Here is a 17573-nt window from a genome sequence, read left to right on the forward strand (position 1 = left end):
GAGAGCTTTTTGAAATGTTTAAGTTTGTTCTGTCAAAGGGAGAGGGGGCATATGTATGAGATTTTGATATCCATGCATCAGCTGCTTTATAAAATGCAGGAATTACACGGTACAGGATTTCAGTGTTGCTACAAATATGAAAGGGAAATAGATAATCACGAACAAAATAAAAGGGGTGATATACTGTGTAAAATGTCTCAGCTTGTTTTCTCCTTCACATTTGTAATATAAAAGATAATTAATCTTTCCAAACTTGAAAAGAAAATAATTTTACAAAATCAGGTTCAATTGGACAAGTGTTAGGTGCAAATTCCCTTGTTTGTAGGATGAGCATATAGGCAATCATGATCTGGAAAGCAGAATTGCTAGGAAATGGTTACTATGGCACCTCCAAAGTAGCAAAGTTTCAAAAAGTTAGAGTTTCTGTGCAAATGCATCTTTTGGCATCTGTAATGGTACTGCAGCCGTCTAACTGTGGGTGGGAGGCACAGCCAGAGGTCACAGCCCATTGCTATGGCTAACTGCAGTGTATGTACCAGAGAGCAGGTAGACTGCTCACTGTGGTGCAGCTGCAGGTTGGCTTTAAATTCTGCCATTTACCAGCAAAATGTTGCGCGGATTTCTTTCTCTGACTGGATGAGAGCTTGGGTAAACCCTAATGTACTTTTTCTGCCATTCTGCAAAAAAATTATGGCCAGGTTCTGAAATAGTGTTAACTTTTATTCCATTATTCCATATCCATATGTGAGCTTCCAGTTTTCTCTGCTTAACTCCCATTTGGAACTGAGGGTGCTTTGGCATTTGAGGACAGAGTACTTTAATTTCCAGTGGATGCCCTGAGGTATTAATAGAGCTAGGGCCAGCATCCCTGACTAATTTTTCCACTTCCCTTGGTGGGGTCAGTGCCCCCAAAATAATAATCAGAAAACAGTCATAGAAAAAAATAAATTAAAAAAATAATAATCAATTATTCTTTTGGAATTATAAGTATTTAAAGCACTAAATTAGATACATTTCACATAATTCATTTCTGTTACCTTGTCTTATGATGTCCAAACAAGATGCAGTGGAACAACAATTGATAAGAAATATTTGGTCATAGGAAAGACAATGTGAGGATCACCAGACTTTGTTGTATGTAAAACTTTCATGTTTTTTTCTTTAGATTGCATGCTCTGTAGGTGAAATCATTGTTTATTCTAGTGCATGGATATTAAGAGGAGAACCAATAATAAGAAACAGCCCAAAAAACCAAAACTTGTACCCAATTTATTTGAGATTATTTATTATAATCTCAGAATTACAGATTTAGTATCAGTGCTTACTTCTGCCTGAAACAAGAAATAGATTCTCTGGTTACCAACAAACTTATGCTGGTTTCACAGAATTCTCCAGAGTGCTGGAAAGCTGTGGGGAAAGCCCGTAGGAGCAGGAGTCAAGAAGTTAACAACTGAGCCCTGTAAGGAGACAGGCTGAACACAACCTGAGTTCTGGAGATGCTCAGCATTTGTTTTATGCAGGGAGAGATTCTGGGTGAGAAGAAAAATCAGTGCATGTCAGGTTAAGGGACTGTAATACGCCTACATGTGCTGAGCTACAGGTCACTTAAAAGTTTGGGTTTGGACAGTCAAAATATTTTCCTTATTTAGAAGTAAAAAGAATATTAAATATTGTCTCCTGGGATTGCTTTACTGGCTGTAGATAGATCATATCTCACCTTGAGTATGTTTTAAATATCTTTGCAGTATGTACATAGGTTGTACACTGTACACTGCTTGATAGAGCAAATTCTCAGTTACAAAACACTGATTTCCAGCACAGTTACCACCATTAGCTATGCGTTTTCTCCAGTGATGAACAAGAGCCTGCATGTTGCCCTCATAACACTCTGCATGGCCATCTGGAATATGGCTTGTCTTTCACATTGCTGCTGCCCCAACACAAATGCACAGTCCTCTGCCTCATTGTGCTCACATCCAGTGCTTGGTCTTCATAAACTTTCAGCAAGCATTGATGTATATCAGTGAATGCCATTTCTCTGCATTGGAGAAATTCATTTCCCCATTTTTGCTTCATATGCACTTCCATGTCAGATGCCATTGTGTCAGACTGCCCCTCTGCTGCCATCTGTCACACTGTGACAGCATCTAATGGGATACTGGTGGGAAGGTTCAGTCTCTACTGCCATGCCATCCTTGCATCACTGGACAGCATAATAGAATAGAAGGCATTACTTGTGGAGCAGTGCTTGTATGTGACATGTATTTGGCTGCTATTTAGCTTCTGGGAAAAAAAAATAAAAATGAAGACTTTTGATTTGTTTGTACTTGATCTGAGATACTAGAGTTCTCTCTCCATCCTTTCCAAAGGATTTTTGTGTGTGTGTGTGTGTGTCACTTGTAACTCCTGTAATTTATGATTTGGCCCGATAGGAGTGCCACTTTCCTACTGCCTAATCCCTATCATGCATCAGCTGCATTTGTTTACATCCTGCTGGAAGCTGTGAAGAAACTGTTCTTCAGTAATGTCACCAGAAAATGAATAAATGAAAGCGTTCTGTCCCCTAGGCTAGTATATTTATTTCTGAGGAACAAGCTGTGTGTGTTTGTTTTAGATTACTTAAATAATTGGGTTAAACCATGACAAGAGTGGAGGAGAAGTGGGAGAGAGTAAAATTAAGAACAACAAAGTGAACACAGTTTTGCAGACACTATTAAAACTTAGCAACGTAAGTTAAAACTAGCAAACCTGAGAATGGGAGGAGAGGGTGTCTGTACTAAGTGAATATAAACATTAGTCTGCTAGCTGCTTTAAAATGCAAGCTGTTCAAGTTGCTTTAATATTTATAAAATATGATTGTAAGGACCCTGGTTTCTCTCTCAGGAATAAATAAGACATCTCATCCTTTGGAATCGTATGTTAAGCGGGAAAATGTTCAGAGACATAAATTTTGTGCAAAGAAGTGAAGCGCATATTTAAGTCAATATACTTTGTTTTGCAAAGCTGTTCTGTGAGAATTGTGATGTAATAGCAGAAATACTGTGATTGTAGATTTTTAAATGTATTTATCATCTATTAGGGTGATTTTGCTTGTTGATTCAGACAGCAGAACTCTGACGGAAGTTGTTCTGACTTCTTTGTAAGGAGCCATATGCTTTACTCCCAGTTTCAGTTTTATTTTTCCCCTACTATGGGAATTTTCTTCTTTTAACCGATTGTCCCCTGCCTCATTAAGTACAAATACCCTCCAGATATTGTTTTCTCAAAGCACAGCAAAGTTCATTATAAATGCAGCTCACTGTTTATGGGTAGTGCTGTTTTGTGCTGTTTCAGTACAAAAATATTTCAAAAATATTTCAGTTGCTTGTCAAGTTAGTTATTAGATATTCCTTATGTAAACCAAACCTGTGTTCCTTTGCGTTCAAACAAACCATGTTTCTAGCTACTTAAAATCAGTAGCTAAGTTATGCAAGAAATTTTCCTTGAATTCTGCATTCATTGGTGCTGGTGTTTTATCACTGGGAAAAAAAAAAAAGAACACACCACAATAAGCTAGAAATTGAAATACATTCATCTGAGCAACTGACAAGTTCATAGAATTGCTCTGCCCTTGGCTCCAACACTTAAACCAGCTGAATTGCAGACAGAGTATAGGAAAAATTGGGGCTTAAATTTTTGCATGAAAATTGATGGAGGAACATGTGGTCTAGTTTTACAAATACGCTGGGCACCCATGGCTTCCACAGATTTCAGGGGCATTCCAGAAAACAAGAAGTTTTGAAAAACAGGCCAACAAGCTTATATTTCCTTTAAAGAAATAAATAAATAAGTAAATAAGAATGTTCTAAGTGCTAAAATAAGTAATTTTTAGTCTGTGTGCCTGGTTGCACCCTCTCAATCAATGTTCTGCTACTGAGTGCGTTGATTTTCTTTTGGGTAACTGCTTTGAAGCAGGCTTCCCTTCTATGGCACCAATAGGTAGCAGAGAACATACGTAATTCACTTACAAATATTATTTTTATGAACTGAGCAATTAGTGTCTAATGTGAAAGACATTCCTAGACTTATCCTTGAATTACGCTCAAGTTGTTCTAGTTTAGAGTAAATTGATGTGGTAGAACTCCATATATGACAAGGTGAAATGGCACATTTAGATGTATTCTGTGCTGAGAAATAAAAAATGTCGGACTTACTGTTAATTAATAAAAAAAGTGAGTGGAAAATTTAAGTGTTTCACTTTGAGGAGGCTTTTGCATCTGCCTCTGGATTTTCTTAAATGAAGCAATTTTTTATTAGTGACCTTTCTCTTAGCACTACCCTTACTAACTGTTAAGTATATGTATGTGTTATTACTGTGGTTTATGAATCAGGTGGTGACATTTTTCTGAGAAAGTTGAGAAAGTATCTGTGAAAAATGTGCTTGCTTTTTTTTTTTTTTTTTACAATTACAATAAGAGTGCAAATACATCATATCTGGATTTATTTATTTATTTTTTTAAAGGACTTAATCATGACAGTGATACTAAGCAAACATTTTTCACAATCAGTGATGAATTACACAGATAGATCTCAGTTAGATGTGATCTCTTTTCTGGAAATCAGTCAAGTTGGACATTTTTCTGCCTCTACCAAAACAGAAGTACATCACTGGGGCCTGAGATATATCATGGAAAACCAGAACTGCATGGACAGGAAAGAAGTGTCATTGGCAAAGTGTTTTGCATAATCTGAGGTTTGTCCTTTTTGGTTATATCTGTGACATAAATTATGATACAATTAATTGGATAGATCTTGCTATTAGATGTCATTGGTAAGAGCTGGGAGAAAATATATTAAATATAGCAATTTTCTATGAAATAGAGAGGCTTAAGAAGGAAAAATTCATTGTTATTTTCATCTACTCCATTATTTGTCCACAGCAGTCACCTTAACTGCCTTGTAAATACCTTTGTCCCTCTTTTCAGTTTTCCATGCATTTTCATAGTTAAATATATGTGGGTCGTTAAATGGTGAGCTACTTAAGGTACTTAGATACAACTTCTCACATATGTACGTGTGCTTTGTTGTCTAGAAAGGAGATTTCATGGGGCCAGGAAGGACATGTACCATGAGCTCTAGTAATGCCTGTAATTCTGCCACACAGTGGGGTTAATACCCTCATTCCAAGTCCCTTGGGGACTTACAGGTTGCTGTCAGGAAGGGGAAAGACACATCTATGCTGAGATGTAGCCTTCAGAAGAAAATATTTTCTGTTTTTGCAAGAAGTGGTAACAATCAGTGCTGGAGACTAAATATCCCAGGATGTGCCTTACTGCTAGGGCATGCTTTTGGGATCATAAGGTAGGTAGCTGAAAGGATTCTGCATGTGATTTTGCATTTCAGAGGTAGGTGATAGCTGCTAAATTTTGCAAATGTCTGACTTTGAAGATGGAATTATGTAAACATTCTTCATAAAGTACAATGCAGGTGAGGGAACATGGTTTGGTTTTGTTGGTATTTTTTTTGGTTTTTTGCATTTTATTTTGTGTTGCTTATTTTATTGATTCTGAAGTAGAATGCTTTTTGTTTATGTATTTATTTTCATAAATTACCAGGTAAGAGACATTGGATAAGCAGATGAAACAAGATCAAAGATTAAGGCAGAGGGCCTTAGGGTGAAGCTAAATTCTTTAATGCTGTATTCACTTGTATAGCTGTAGAAACCAACCCATGCTCTTCCTGCTCATTTCTGCCTTGTACAAGAAGTAACAAGGAGGATTTAGAAGTCTCTAAAAATGTGAAGATCAGAAAAAGAAACAAATGCCGTTGCTAGATTCTTTTACCTGGCTTCCTAACTGGGGACACCAGTGTAGAAATAAGACTACGTTTCTAAAAATTTATTCTACAGTATGACTGTATTTGTTATTTGTATTGAATTGGTGCATAGGAGTTCCATCTGTGGGGCAGGAGTCTGGCCTCTGTACAGAGAATGAATCTTACAGTGAGGAGAACTCAGAGTGGAATATTGCCAGCAATGTAAATCTCTGTACTGAACATCAGTGATGTTTCTTGATTCTGTTTTGCGCTGCACATTATTTTGAGATTTCTAGTGGTGTGCTGAAGGCCAACCAGACAGGTACTGAAAGAAACTGCAGAGAGGATAGCACAGTTTATTTGTGAGAGACTGAATTACGTGTCCCTTTTTGGATGTTTGTGTAGATGGTCAATATTAGTGTGAGGGTGCTGTGTTTCTTTTGTTCATGCTAAAAGCTATTGATCTGTGATGAGATCTATGAGAACTACTTCTATTGGGTACCTGAATCTGTACCAGTGGAACCAAATACTGTAATATGGCATAACAAAATAGGATCAGATTGTTCTGATTTTAGGCAAAACCAGAGACTTCTGTAGACAAAATGGCATATGAAGATCACTTATGAGCAATAAGACATTTCTTAAGTGTTACGTGGGGAGATAAGATGGAAGTTTATATTTTCTTTGAAAATATTTGCCTTTAGGGGTTGAAACAATGAACTCTGTGGCTTAGTGTTTACTTTGTATCTTGCTCTCTGCTATCCTTTATCGAGTAATATTAACTCACTTTATAAATCAACCCAGTCAATATATGAAATACTGGATAACCCGTAATTATGTTATAACCTAAAAATGTGAAATGTGGTTTAGGAGTAGCTGATGTTTTGAAAGTCTTTTACAATCTCAGCGTGTGGATACCATGACTAATTCTAACTGCCTCAGCACAGTCTGAGATATTTTCCTTCGCATGAAAATTGTGGAATGGGTTGGAGAGGAAGCACTATACTGTAAGCCACTAGGTCAAGTTATTCTGATCCAGATTTGATCCATTGTCATCTACTTTTACTTTACATGCTTGTGAAGAATCAACCCATTTCGGCAGGGACCCATTCTCAATTAAAACCAATTTTAAATCTGAGAATATATCATGTCCATATTTCCAGCAGTAGCAAAATGTACATTTACCCTGCAATCTGTCCAACATGAGAAATGTCAACAATATTAAAACATATTCCAACTAGCAACAGTAACTCTATCCAAGTTCCAATCAAAGGTACATTGTAAACAGCACAAAACTAATTTTTATGTTCTGCAGTGGTAAAGCCAGTTATGTTCTCTTTAAATGTATATATAGTTATATGCATATATACAGCTATTACAATAGTTCTTGCATATGCGTTTGGATTATTTTTATGGCCTACATCTTGCTGTCAGACTCTTCTACAGTTACAAACATAGAAAGTACAGTTTTTCTTGTCTTTCCCTTTTTGAAAATCTGGTCTGTCAAAGATGCCAACTAACAACTGGAAGACTTGAATCCCCTTCTGTATAAATGGACAGAAGTGACAACACAAGCTTTCATTCTTTTACCTTTCATAAACATCAAGGAATGAAAGATGTTGCCACTTCATTTTACATACTGAACATTGTGGTATTCAGGAGAATGCATCTTAGGTCCTGAGTCCTGTTTGCATCATGTATTGTTAAACTGCAGAATCTGCTGACATTTTTTGTTTGGGTTCTTCTTATATTCACAGGAGTAAGGATCAATATCTGCCTTTTTTGACTCTAAACACCACCACCAAGGACAGAATAGTAGAGAGCACTTCAAGGCAGGCAGGTTGTTTTCTCTCCTGGGTCAGGTGGATGACAGTGCCAGCTGCAAGCCCACAGGGACCACTGAAGCTGTGTCTCAGCCCCTGGTCCCTAGGGAGAGGGATGGTTACTGATTAGTTTGTAGCAGTGATTACTTGGAGACTGGAAAGAATTCAAAGGAAGGATAACAGGTGGTCACTGCTTTCAAAGTACATCACAAACTGTCTTCAGTTAGGAAGAGTGAATCATGATAAAGATGCACTCAATCACAGACATGGTTATATCACTTTCTGTGCAAACCCATGACACTCCACCATTGAGCTGCTGAGCTCTTGCAAGTTCCCTCAGGGCTGCTGCTCAGTGCGTAGCTGAGTCACCATATTTCTAACAACCTCATGGGAACTGGGCCTGTTGGAAAGGCATCCTACTGCAGGACATGCTGCTGTGGCACATCCACCTGGGCTGGCTACTGCCGTCATCAGATCCCCTGCAGGGCACAGACTTGGCTTGGGGCAGTGCAGAGCTAGCTGTAATGACCACAGTATGACCTAACCCTTTAGTAACAACAGCAGCAAAATTTAGTAGGATAAAATCATTTTACTTATTGGTTTCTTTGACTATAAACATATAATCTGGTTAAAAGTGCATGGGATGGCAAGTTCTCTACATGTTCTTTTGCTAATTTCTGCAAGAAATTTCTTCACAGCTCTCTAGCCTTTCTCATGCTTGCCTACTGCAAGTTATGTTTCTTAAAGGAGCAATAATCACTTATCACCTCCCAAGCTGATAATCATTACCACATTGGCCAAATGTAAAGACAGCATTTTAGCTCAGATAAAATAGCTTTCAGAAGGTTTGTTTTTTGAAGTAGATCTTCCTTCTTCTTCTTCTTTTTTTTTTTTTTTTTTTTTTTTTTTTTTTACGTTAGTTTTGTTGTCTGGTTGTGACAATTTAACAAGACTCAAGCTCTGATGATGGGGAAGTCTGTGACAGGTTGTTTCTGTGCTGTTTATGTGTACTCTGAAGACTAGATAGATTATCTGACTTACTGTCTCTGTGACACTATACAAGTGTCTGTTATTTGGACTGGAAGTTCCCAGTCCAAATTGCCTTTAAAATTTTAAAATTTAACTATACTTTGTAGCTGTATAAATTTAACAAAGTAAGGATTACAAAAACGTGTTATGAATGGTTTCGGAAATATTGGTGCACTTAACGTGAGGTTTTGAGGAGATTTTCACTTTAAAATAAGTAGAGTCACTTCTGAAAATATATTTGAGCAATCTTCTTGTTTTGGATGATCCAACACGTTGGGAGCCAATGATATTATAAAGAGATGTACCTTTCATTTACCTGTTTGATAACCTATCTTTTTATTGCAGAGAGATTACCAATATAACAACATAAACTCACAAATAATCAGTTAATGTTATATGTAGAATTATTTTCTCACAGTCAGAGATCTGTTAAACAATACCTTCCTACTGAACGTACATAGAGATGCAGATAATAAGATATATGTTTCTATGCCGTGGCGTACAAATGCACATTAATGAGGGCTAGAGAGAAAGAGAGAGGGAGAGAGAGAGAGAGACAGATTGAGCAATCAGCACGAAAAAAAAAAAAAAAGAAAGAAAAAAAAAGATCAAGGAGTTGCCAAAATTACTGGAAGGAAAGAAAGCAGAGAATTGAAGATGAGAAGAAATTATGGTAACGTGTGGATATAAGAGCCCAAGAGCAAAAGTATGTCTCATGATGTGAGTTTCCAAGAACACTATAAAGAGATAATATATGTCTTAAAATCAAGTCAGAGAAAATTCAATAAAAGAAAAATAAATATGTAAAAGAAATGTGAAACTCCTAATTCTAAAGAGTGGAATAATATATCCCTGAAGTAGATTACAAGGTGAAGTGAAGTCCATAGCAGTTAAAAGGTTATCAAATGATACAATTAATCTATAATAATTCTGTTTTCCACAAGCTAAGAATACAAACATATAGTTGTGTTTTGTTATCCAGGAAGTATTGGTAATGGTTGGACTAGATGATCTTCTAGGTCTTTTCCAACCTTGATAATTCTGTGATTCTGTGTGATTTAGTATATGCCAGCATCCGTAATGTGAATGCATAGACTCTTGAGAGCTATGCAGTTACCCAGATTAATAAAGTTACATGTATTTTATAAACTTTGCTGAACTGAAGCTTGAATATACAAAAACAAGGTACAAGATAAATCCCATAGCTAGTCTGCAAAAAGCTTGATGCCAGAGTATGCTGCACAAAAGTTACATACTGGATACAGTATCAGAAAAGTTGTGAAATGATGGTGGATCTTGTAAAAGGATAGTAAAGCAATTAAAGAAATATGAACTATAACCTGCCATACATTTCACGATTTGTTTAAGTAAGTGCATACTTTCTCTCTTTTATAGAGCAGTTCTGTTAAAATAGGTCATTCTGAAAGTAGCGCCTCCTGTTTATTTCCATGCAAGCTACAACAGATACAAATAGCACAATAGCACTGTTTGATACAGCAAGTTCTCAGTTACAAAGCATTGTTTTTCAACAGTCACTACCATTATCAATGCATTTTCACCAGAGATAAACAAGAGTCTGCATGCTATGCTCATTGAAACCTGCACCAGCAGAGATTACCAGCTGCTGCTGTTACCACTACTGAAACGCATCACCCAGCACCTCAGTGTGCTCACTTTCACTTTTTGGTCTCCATCAGTGTTCAGTGAGCATCTATGGATGTCAATGGGTGATATTTTTTCTGCATGGAGGAACTCAGTTCCACACTTTTGATTCATAAACACTTCTGTGTCAGATGCCATTGTGTCAGACTGTCCCTCTGCTGCCATCTGTCACACAGCAACAAAATGTAAAACTGCTGGAAAGGTTTGGCCTCTACTGTCAAATCACTAATATCCACCTCTAATGTTGTGGAACAACATAATAAAATAGGATGCATTACTTTCAGAGCAGCCCTTGTAGTTTTAAAGTTATATGGAGGAGTTCCTGTCATCCTGTAATGCTAGTAATATATATATTTGGAGGGTAGTGTTAAGTGGGAAAATATTTTCTTAGGCTGCTGGAATGGCTAAAAAGAACTGAAGCAGATGGGGGTGAGTTGAATTAAGCATAACTCACAATTGACTTAAGCATAAATACCTTCTAATCCTTTCCTTCCTTATGGAACCAAGATGCTTTCACTAAAATCTGATAGTCTTTGCATTTTTTTGTAGTTAGATATCAGAGATAGAGCAGAACAATTAGAGTGGATCTGGAAGAAGATTTACAGTAATCCATGATTTTATGTTTTGGGTTATTGCCTATCACAGATCACTGGTGCTAATTATAGGAGAATAGCGTGCTGTGGAACAACGTGAATGAAAAAATGTTACAAATTAAAGCCTGCTATATTTTACAGCATACAGTTTGCAAATAGTTGGATATGTCTCCATTTGCTTGTGCCTATGCTGAAAATCGTATCAATTTAGTCAGTTTGAAATGTGAGTTCAGTTTGCAGCAATTGTGATGCACTGTTTGAGTTGAAAAGACAGTGTTAAGCCTCTTTGAAGTCAAATAAAAGAAATGCTGTACAGTGTTCTTCCACAGTTTATTGCACATTTTGTGATGCACGCTTCTGGTGCCAAATCCATATCTCTTCCTATTCTCCGTACAGCTGAATCACAATTGGTGAGCCTTGGGTGACCTGAAATCTGAGATAACTGGTGATTTCAACCTGTAAATTTGTTTGACTCCTAGGAAGTTGATAAATGGTTTGGACAAACCGTGGGAAATTCTTTTTTTCCTATTTTGGCTCAGGTTAGGTTTTGTGAAAAGCAAAAAAATATGCATTGATATTTAAAGAGATCCAGAGATAAGAGTCCTTTACTATATTTTTTTTTGGCAACCGGTGAGTTCTGTCCACTCCAGTGTAAAACACCATGTGACTATTTCAACACACTCTCTTTGTAGAGTAGCATATTTCATGACTTCCAAGGGGCTTTGTGACAATTAGAAGAAAAAAAAGAATGTGAGAATTCTTGTTTTGGATTATTTTTGTTTGTTTATTTGGAGGATAACCATATGGCAAATGCAGTTGTTTCCCAGTAGACATATCCAATTGTGTACAGACTCACAAAGCCTGAGGAAAGAATTGGATTCATTGTTGAAAGGGTCATAGTGTGTAGCCAGCTAGCCAGAATTCTGAAGAGTAAGCAAATCATTAAGAGTTTGACATTCAGGGTTCTAATTGTGGTTTTGAGTATTAAGTTAAAGGATCAAATAGTGATAGTCTCTTTGGACCATCTGGAGTTATTCAGGCCAGCAGTAAATGTTCAGCAGATTTAGGACTGTTGTTAAGTTTCTAACATTGTTTTCTGTGGTGTATATTTTTTCCCCTCTGTTTATTCAGGGGTGGTCTTAAGGTCAGTAATAGTAGGTGCTTCAAGAAAATATTGGTGTTTTGGGACAGTGACATCATTTCTGTTGTGTGTGGGCAGGCAAGTGTGATAGGCCTTTGCTTTCCTCAGTGGGAGAAATCAGAAAGTATGGTATGGCCAGAAGGTCAGTTGTTCCCAATCAGAAAGTGCTGACCCTTTGCAAGCTCATCAACATGTCTTTCATTTGTAATGACTGCGCTTAGGTAAGTCTTTGTTCATTAAAATATGCAAGCAAAGCTTCTCCTTTCCATGAATAGTGACTTGCTGATTTAATGAGGACCAGCAGAAGGATATAAGTGGAAGCTTGCCACTGTTCAAAATGGTGATAAAGTGCCAAGGTAGGGCAAAGTGCCACAGCTAGGGCAGATGAAGTGCTCTCACTTCTCCAAAACCAGCACAGATTAGATTCATTTGCTAGATTTTGCCCGACCTGTGATTCTCTTTTGTTTTCCCTTATCTTGTCCTCCTTCCCAATCAGACCTCATCTCCCAGCACTAAATCCAGTATAGAAGCTTTGATCTTCTGGCCTAGACAATCTGAAAAGCAGTGCATGCAGACACATTTTAATCATTCATATGATGATTGGTGGCTCCATTCTGTTGAACCACAATTATTGATCCCCTGTTGTTGAAGTAGGTGGCTGAGGGAACTTGGCTTGCCTGTTGCTGTCTGAATAGGAAGGAAGCCTGAGCTATCCTAACCCACTCCTTCCCATCACTGACAGTTGCAAAAGAGTGATGTGAAGCTTCCATGGTGGTGAATCACTTTCCTTGCATTATAAGGTGTTTGATTTGACTGAATCTGAAATGTCTAGGTTAACGTGAATGAGTGCATTTGATGAGCTTGGGATGGATGATGCTGTCCATTGCCATCATCTCCAAGCTGGCTAACAGCTTACCTGCTTGATGGTAATGTAGCTGGGAGAACTGACCCAATGTAAAACTCTTTTCAAAGCAGATTTCCATGGTGTATGTTAAAGATTCATCATGGAGATTTTTCTATGCAAGCTACATATATTACATATAAATTACATAAAGTGTGCCAGACCAAAGAAATGTGTACTGTATATGTCCCAGTTAGTTCAATACTTTTCAAATCACTGTTTTCAAATTAGATAGCTGTCTTGTTAGTGCTGTTTTTTGTGTTGGGATTATTTTTTTTTTCTTTTAGATGCAACTTTAAGTTCTGGTAAACCTTGTGGCACAAAAGATTCAGATGAAGAAGTCGAGAATAAAATGCTGACAATGACCATAGATGACAGTGATTCATAGTAGAACAGGATTTTTCTGTTACCCAGGACCAGATACTTTCATAAAATAGGTCATTTCCCTAAAGTTTGTGTTTTAGCTTGAAAAGAGGATGAACAAGAAAAGTCTAAGATGGAAAATTTGTTAAAAATGGAACCTGACGGACTGAAGCAAAACTGCAATTGTAATAACATTTTATTAGCACCTGAGAGCCCACATCTTTGCTACAGCCCCCTGAATGTTTTATTTTTGTTATAATTACAGTATCTTGCCTGCACTTTGTCCCTCTGATCCTTTGTTAAAGCCCAGATCACTATGTGCAGACTGTGCTTGTAGGTGTGATTTATTGAGTGACAAGTAGCTGTAGGGTAGAACACACGCCTCTGTACCTGAGTAAAGTATTAGACATCACAGAGCTGGGGGGGGCGAGAGAGAGAAGAAAAGCACAGAGCAGTAACACAGCAGCTCCTGGATACAGATCAGACAAGAGGTTCTGCCACAAATCACCTAGAAACATGTCAGACGCTGCATGTTTGTTGTTTTACACTGAGGGCACAGCCGTAGTCCAAAAGTATTGATTCTTTTCTTTGTACAGAGACAGAAACTGTCAGCTCTAGCAGGCTGACCTTGGTATGGCTCAGACAACTATTCCCCACCCTGCCTACCATATGAACCCCTCAGGAAAAGACCAGGCATGATATGCCAATGTCCGTTTCACATAAACAGAGAGAAACCGAAGCCTGCCGAAACAGCTCCTGTCTCTCCCTCCAGAGGTCCATGGTAGCAGTTCTGCACCACATTCCCTATGACAGAGAATTCGATTTTTATCAGTGCCTCAACATTCAAGAGACATTAATTCTACTTAATCGTTCAAGAATTCAAGAACTGTCTAAAGAAACATGTAAGAAAAAAATTCACTGCTACTTCTTACAAAGAAAAGGCACTGGCTTTTTTTTCCCCTCTGGATCTGTTGGGGGGAGTGGGAACCAAGCCCATGCTACCCTAATCACAGGCAGGAACATTTTAATAGGATTGTAATTATTTCTGTTGGTATAGTAAAGTGGCCCAGGCATATTGTATATGTAAAAACATGACCACATTTCTGGGAAATACTTGAGCTAGCTTTAACTATTCTGTTGCATTTTATTACAGTGTATTTCACTGCGGGAGAATTATGTGATGTGTTTGCAAGTGCTCACTGTTTTACTGATTCTATTATTTCCCAACTTCTAAATACCTCACATCTTCCGTCCCCAGCCCTAACACTCATACTTGTTCTACGGTGAGCAGAACTCAACAGCAAGGAATGCTTTTCCTATGGAAAAGGTTAACCTTAATTACAGGTTTGACTCCAGCAAACAAACCTAGTTTACTGCCTGTGAATATACAAAAGATTTGAAAAGCCTTTATCTGTTTATAATTACCTCCTTCAACCCAATTCTAATATATCTGTGTTCTAGTAGCACGCATCACCAGATGATATCATGCTTTCTTTGGTCAGTGAATGATCTTTTTTTTGGCTCTGGAATACTGAATATCATCATTATTAGTTCATTCTGTTTTTATTTAAAATACTGTCTTAAAATTCTCACCTTTTAGAATTATGAATTAGAGGATACACTGAGCATCAACAGTTCAAACATATTTGAAGTTCCTCCTGATTTATGCCTGCCTGAGTGTTATTTCCCTGTCCTTGGAGATGTTCACGGCCTGGTTGGATACTACTCTGGGCATCCATATCTAGTGGGTGGCAACTCTACTCATGGCAGGGTGTTGGAACTGAGAGATCTTTAAGGTCCCACTGTAGTGCAAGCTATTCTGTGATTCTATGAAAATGCAGTGCCATTGGTCCTCTGTCTAATAACTCAAGCAATATCCTTTCAGTACCTAAAATTTATGATTCTATATAGAAGAAATGGAAGAATAATGCACGAAAGGAAGTAGCTGTGTTTCACTTGAGACAGAAAATTACTGTAATCAAGAGGAAAAAATTCCAAAAGGATTAATGGATAGAAGAGTGGACAGAGTGATTGCTTTAGAACTTTAAAATTTTCATTACTAAGTACTAATTATTGCTTGTATTTGAAAATATGTTTCTTGCTGTATGCAATTTACAAAGGAACAGTGTGGATCGTAACAGAGATTTATTCTGCTTTGTAGTATGTGTTATCTAAATCTATCTACGTTTCTACTGAAAGGTTGTCACTCAAACATATTATATGAAATGGAAGCACTCTATCACTGTCAGAAAAGTTTTGTCATGTTGAAAAGCAGTGTGAAGGTTATTAAGGGAAAAAGAAGTGCCTTTTTGTATAAAAATAACATTTTAATTTTATTTTATTTTATTTTATTTTATTTTATTTTATTTTTTTTCCCCAGATTTTGTTCATTAAAGTAACTTCGGAAACTTGTGAGTTTGGAAAATGTAAATAATGTTGAACAGCAGTGACTCAGTAGATTTTGAGAAGTGCATGCTAGCCAACATTTTTAAAAGATATTACCATGCTAATATGGTACTTGGTTCTAAAAACGTATACTTACTGTATTGTATGAAGTGCATACATGTTGCAGAGAGATACAGAGTCTCACCATCACTTGAATTATTTCATAAGCCATGATATAGGCAGAAAATAGTTTCCCTCTCTTGATACCGTTTGATTTTGGTTTTGATAGAATTGTGTATATGAGTGCCGCCTCTTCTCATTTCTTTCCCTTTTTTCACTCAGTAACTGCAAAGAAATTGTTAACTATTTGAAGTACGACTAAAATTATGGTTAAATCTTTCACAGAACAAAGAAACTGAATCTTCTTCAATTACTTCCACTGTAGATTTTGTCACTTCAGCACTTCACATGGCATTTGGAAAAATCGTAGCATCATAGAATAGCCATTGTTGTAAAGGACCTCAAAGATTATCTAGTTTCAACCCCCTGCCATAGGCAGGGCTGCCAACTAACAGACCAGGCTGCCCAGAGCAACATCCAGAATGGGATGTTCATGCTTATTAGAAGATGTTGAGTTCTTATGCATAAGGAAACTTCCCACTAGCAGGAAGATGGTTAATACTGGAGAGGAACCTCTGCTTTCCCACCTTTAATTTCTTTCTAATTGTTGTAAAAAGTGTTACTAATTTGGACAGTGAACTTTTCTGTTCCTTATGTCCTTATGTTCTTCAGTACTACTGTTATTAAATAACTTGCACATAAACATAAAACCCCTTTTTCTTAAGTGAAAAAAAAAAAGCTATTAACTTAAATTTTTTATCATATCTGTTAGATTGAAAATATTATTAAAAAACAAACAAACAAGCAAACAGAAAAAACAAACAAACAAAAAAAAAAGACAACAAAGAACACAAGGCCAAACTGCTGGCTTTTTCAGTTATACCAAAACAAAGATTTCAGCATTCATAAGTGTGAATATTTCCTAGATGCAAAAAATCCTTTATGGTAATCATGAAATGATTAAGGCAGACATTGCAATACAAGCAGTATATACTTCAGATATTACAACACACAAATAAGGCAAGCAAGTTAACTAGTCAAGAACAGCAGTGAAAGATATAAAAATGGCTGTGCATTGGACACTGTGTACTCTGATGTCCATGTTATACTTTAGGATGAGGTATTCTTCTGTTCTCTTTCTGTAGGTCATAGTCACATGATGTACTTACGGACTTACATTGCTTTTTGAAGTGTCAACTGAGTTATGCCTTTCCTTGTTAGTATCATGTTTGATTTCTTGGACAGGGTCTATAAATCACTGTCTAATATGCAGGTCTTTTGAAAATGCACCCAAGGTTTATTGCCAGTAACAGACTAGTGGCCTTATGTGGACTTTTCCATGAATAAAACAGATTGATGAGCCATTTTATAGCATTGCAAGCTGTATTATAAATACATCACCCTTTTCAGTAATTTAATGTGAAGAACAGTCTAATGAGCTACCAGCTATAATCTGCCAGAGAACTGAGGACACTACGAGGCTCACAGACCGAGTGATATAACTTTGATTAATCAAAGACCAGAAATTTAAAAGTTTCTAAGGGCTTTCAGGTTTTTTTTTTTGTTTGTTTGTTTTTGGAGTTTTTTTTTTGCTTTCTCTTTAATTACTAAACACAAATGTTAAACACAATAGCAATGCAATACTATCACAAGATTCTTTTTGACGTATGATAAAAGCAGTTGGTTTTGTAGGAGGAAGAGAGGAGAGAGTACTTTCAAATTTCTGTGTGGTTATTAAATGGACGTATATATATGTATATATA

At 36.9% G+C, this 17573-nt stretch overlaps 1 protein-coding gene and 1 long non-coding RNA gene across 24 annotated transcripts in view; one reads left to right on the plus strand and one right to left on the minus strand.

Moving 5' to 3' along the window:
- The window catches only part of BNC2 (basonuclin zinc finger protein 2), a 360639-nt gene that overhangs the window by 148573 nt on the left and 194493 nt on the right, over positions 1-17573 (plus strand). The gene's annotated exons all lie outside the window — the stretch shown is intronic.
- Positions 1-17573, minus strand: part of LOC107306155 (uncharacterized) — a 66811-nt gene that overhangs the window by 46508 nt on the left and 2730 nt on the right. The gene's annotated exons all lie outside the window — the stretch shown is intronic.

Source organism: Coturnix japonica, chromosome Z (genome assembly GCF_054131305.1).
Source record: "Coturnix japonica strain WE chromosome Z, WE-NBRP24, whole genome shotgun sequence".
In the NCBI taxonomy this organism is placed as follows: Eukaryota; Metazoa; Chordata; class Aves; order Galliformes; family Phasianidae; genus Coturnix; species Coturnix japonica.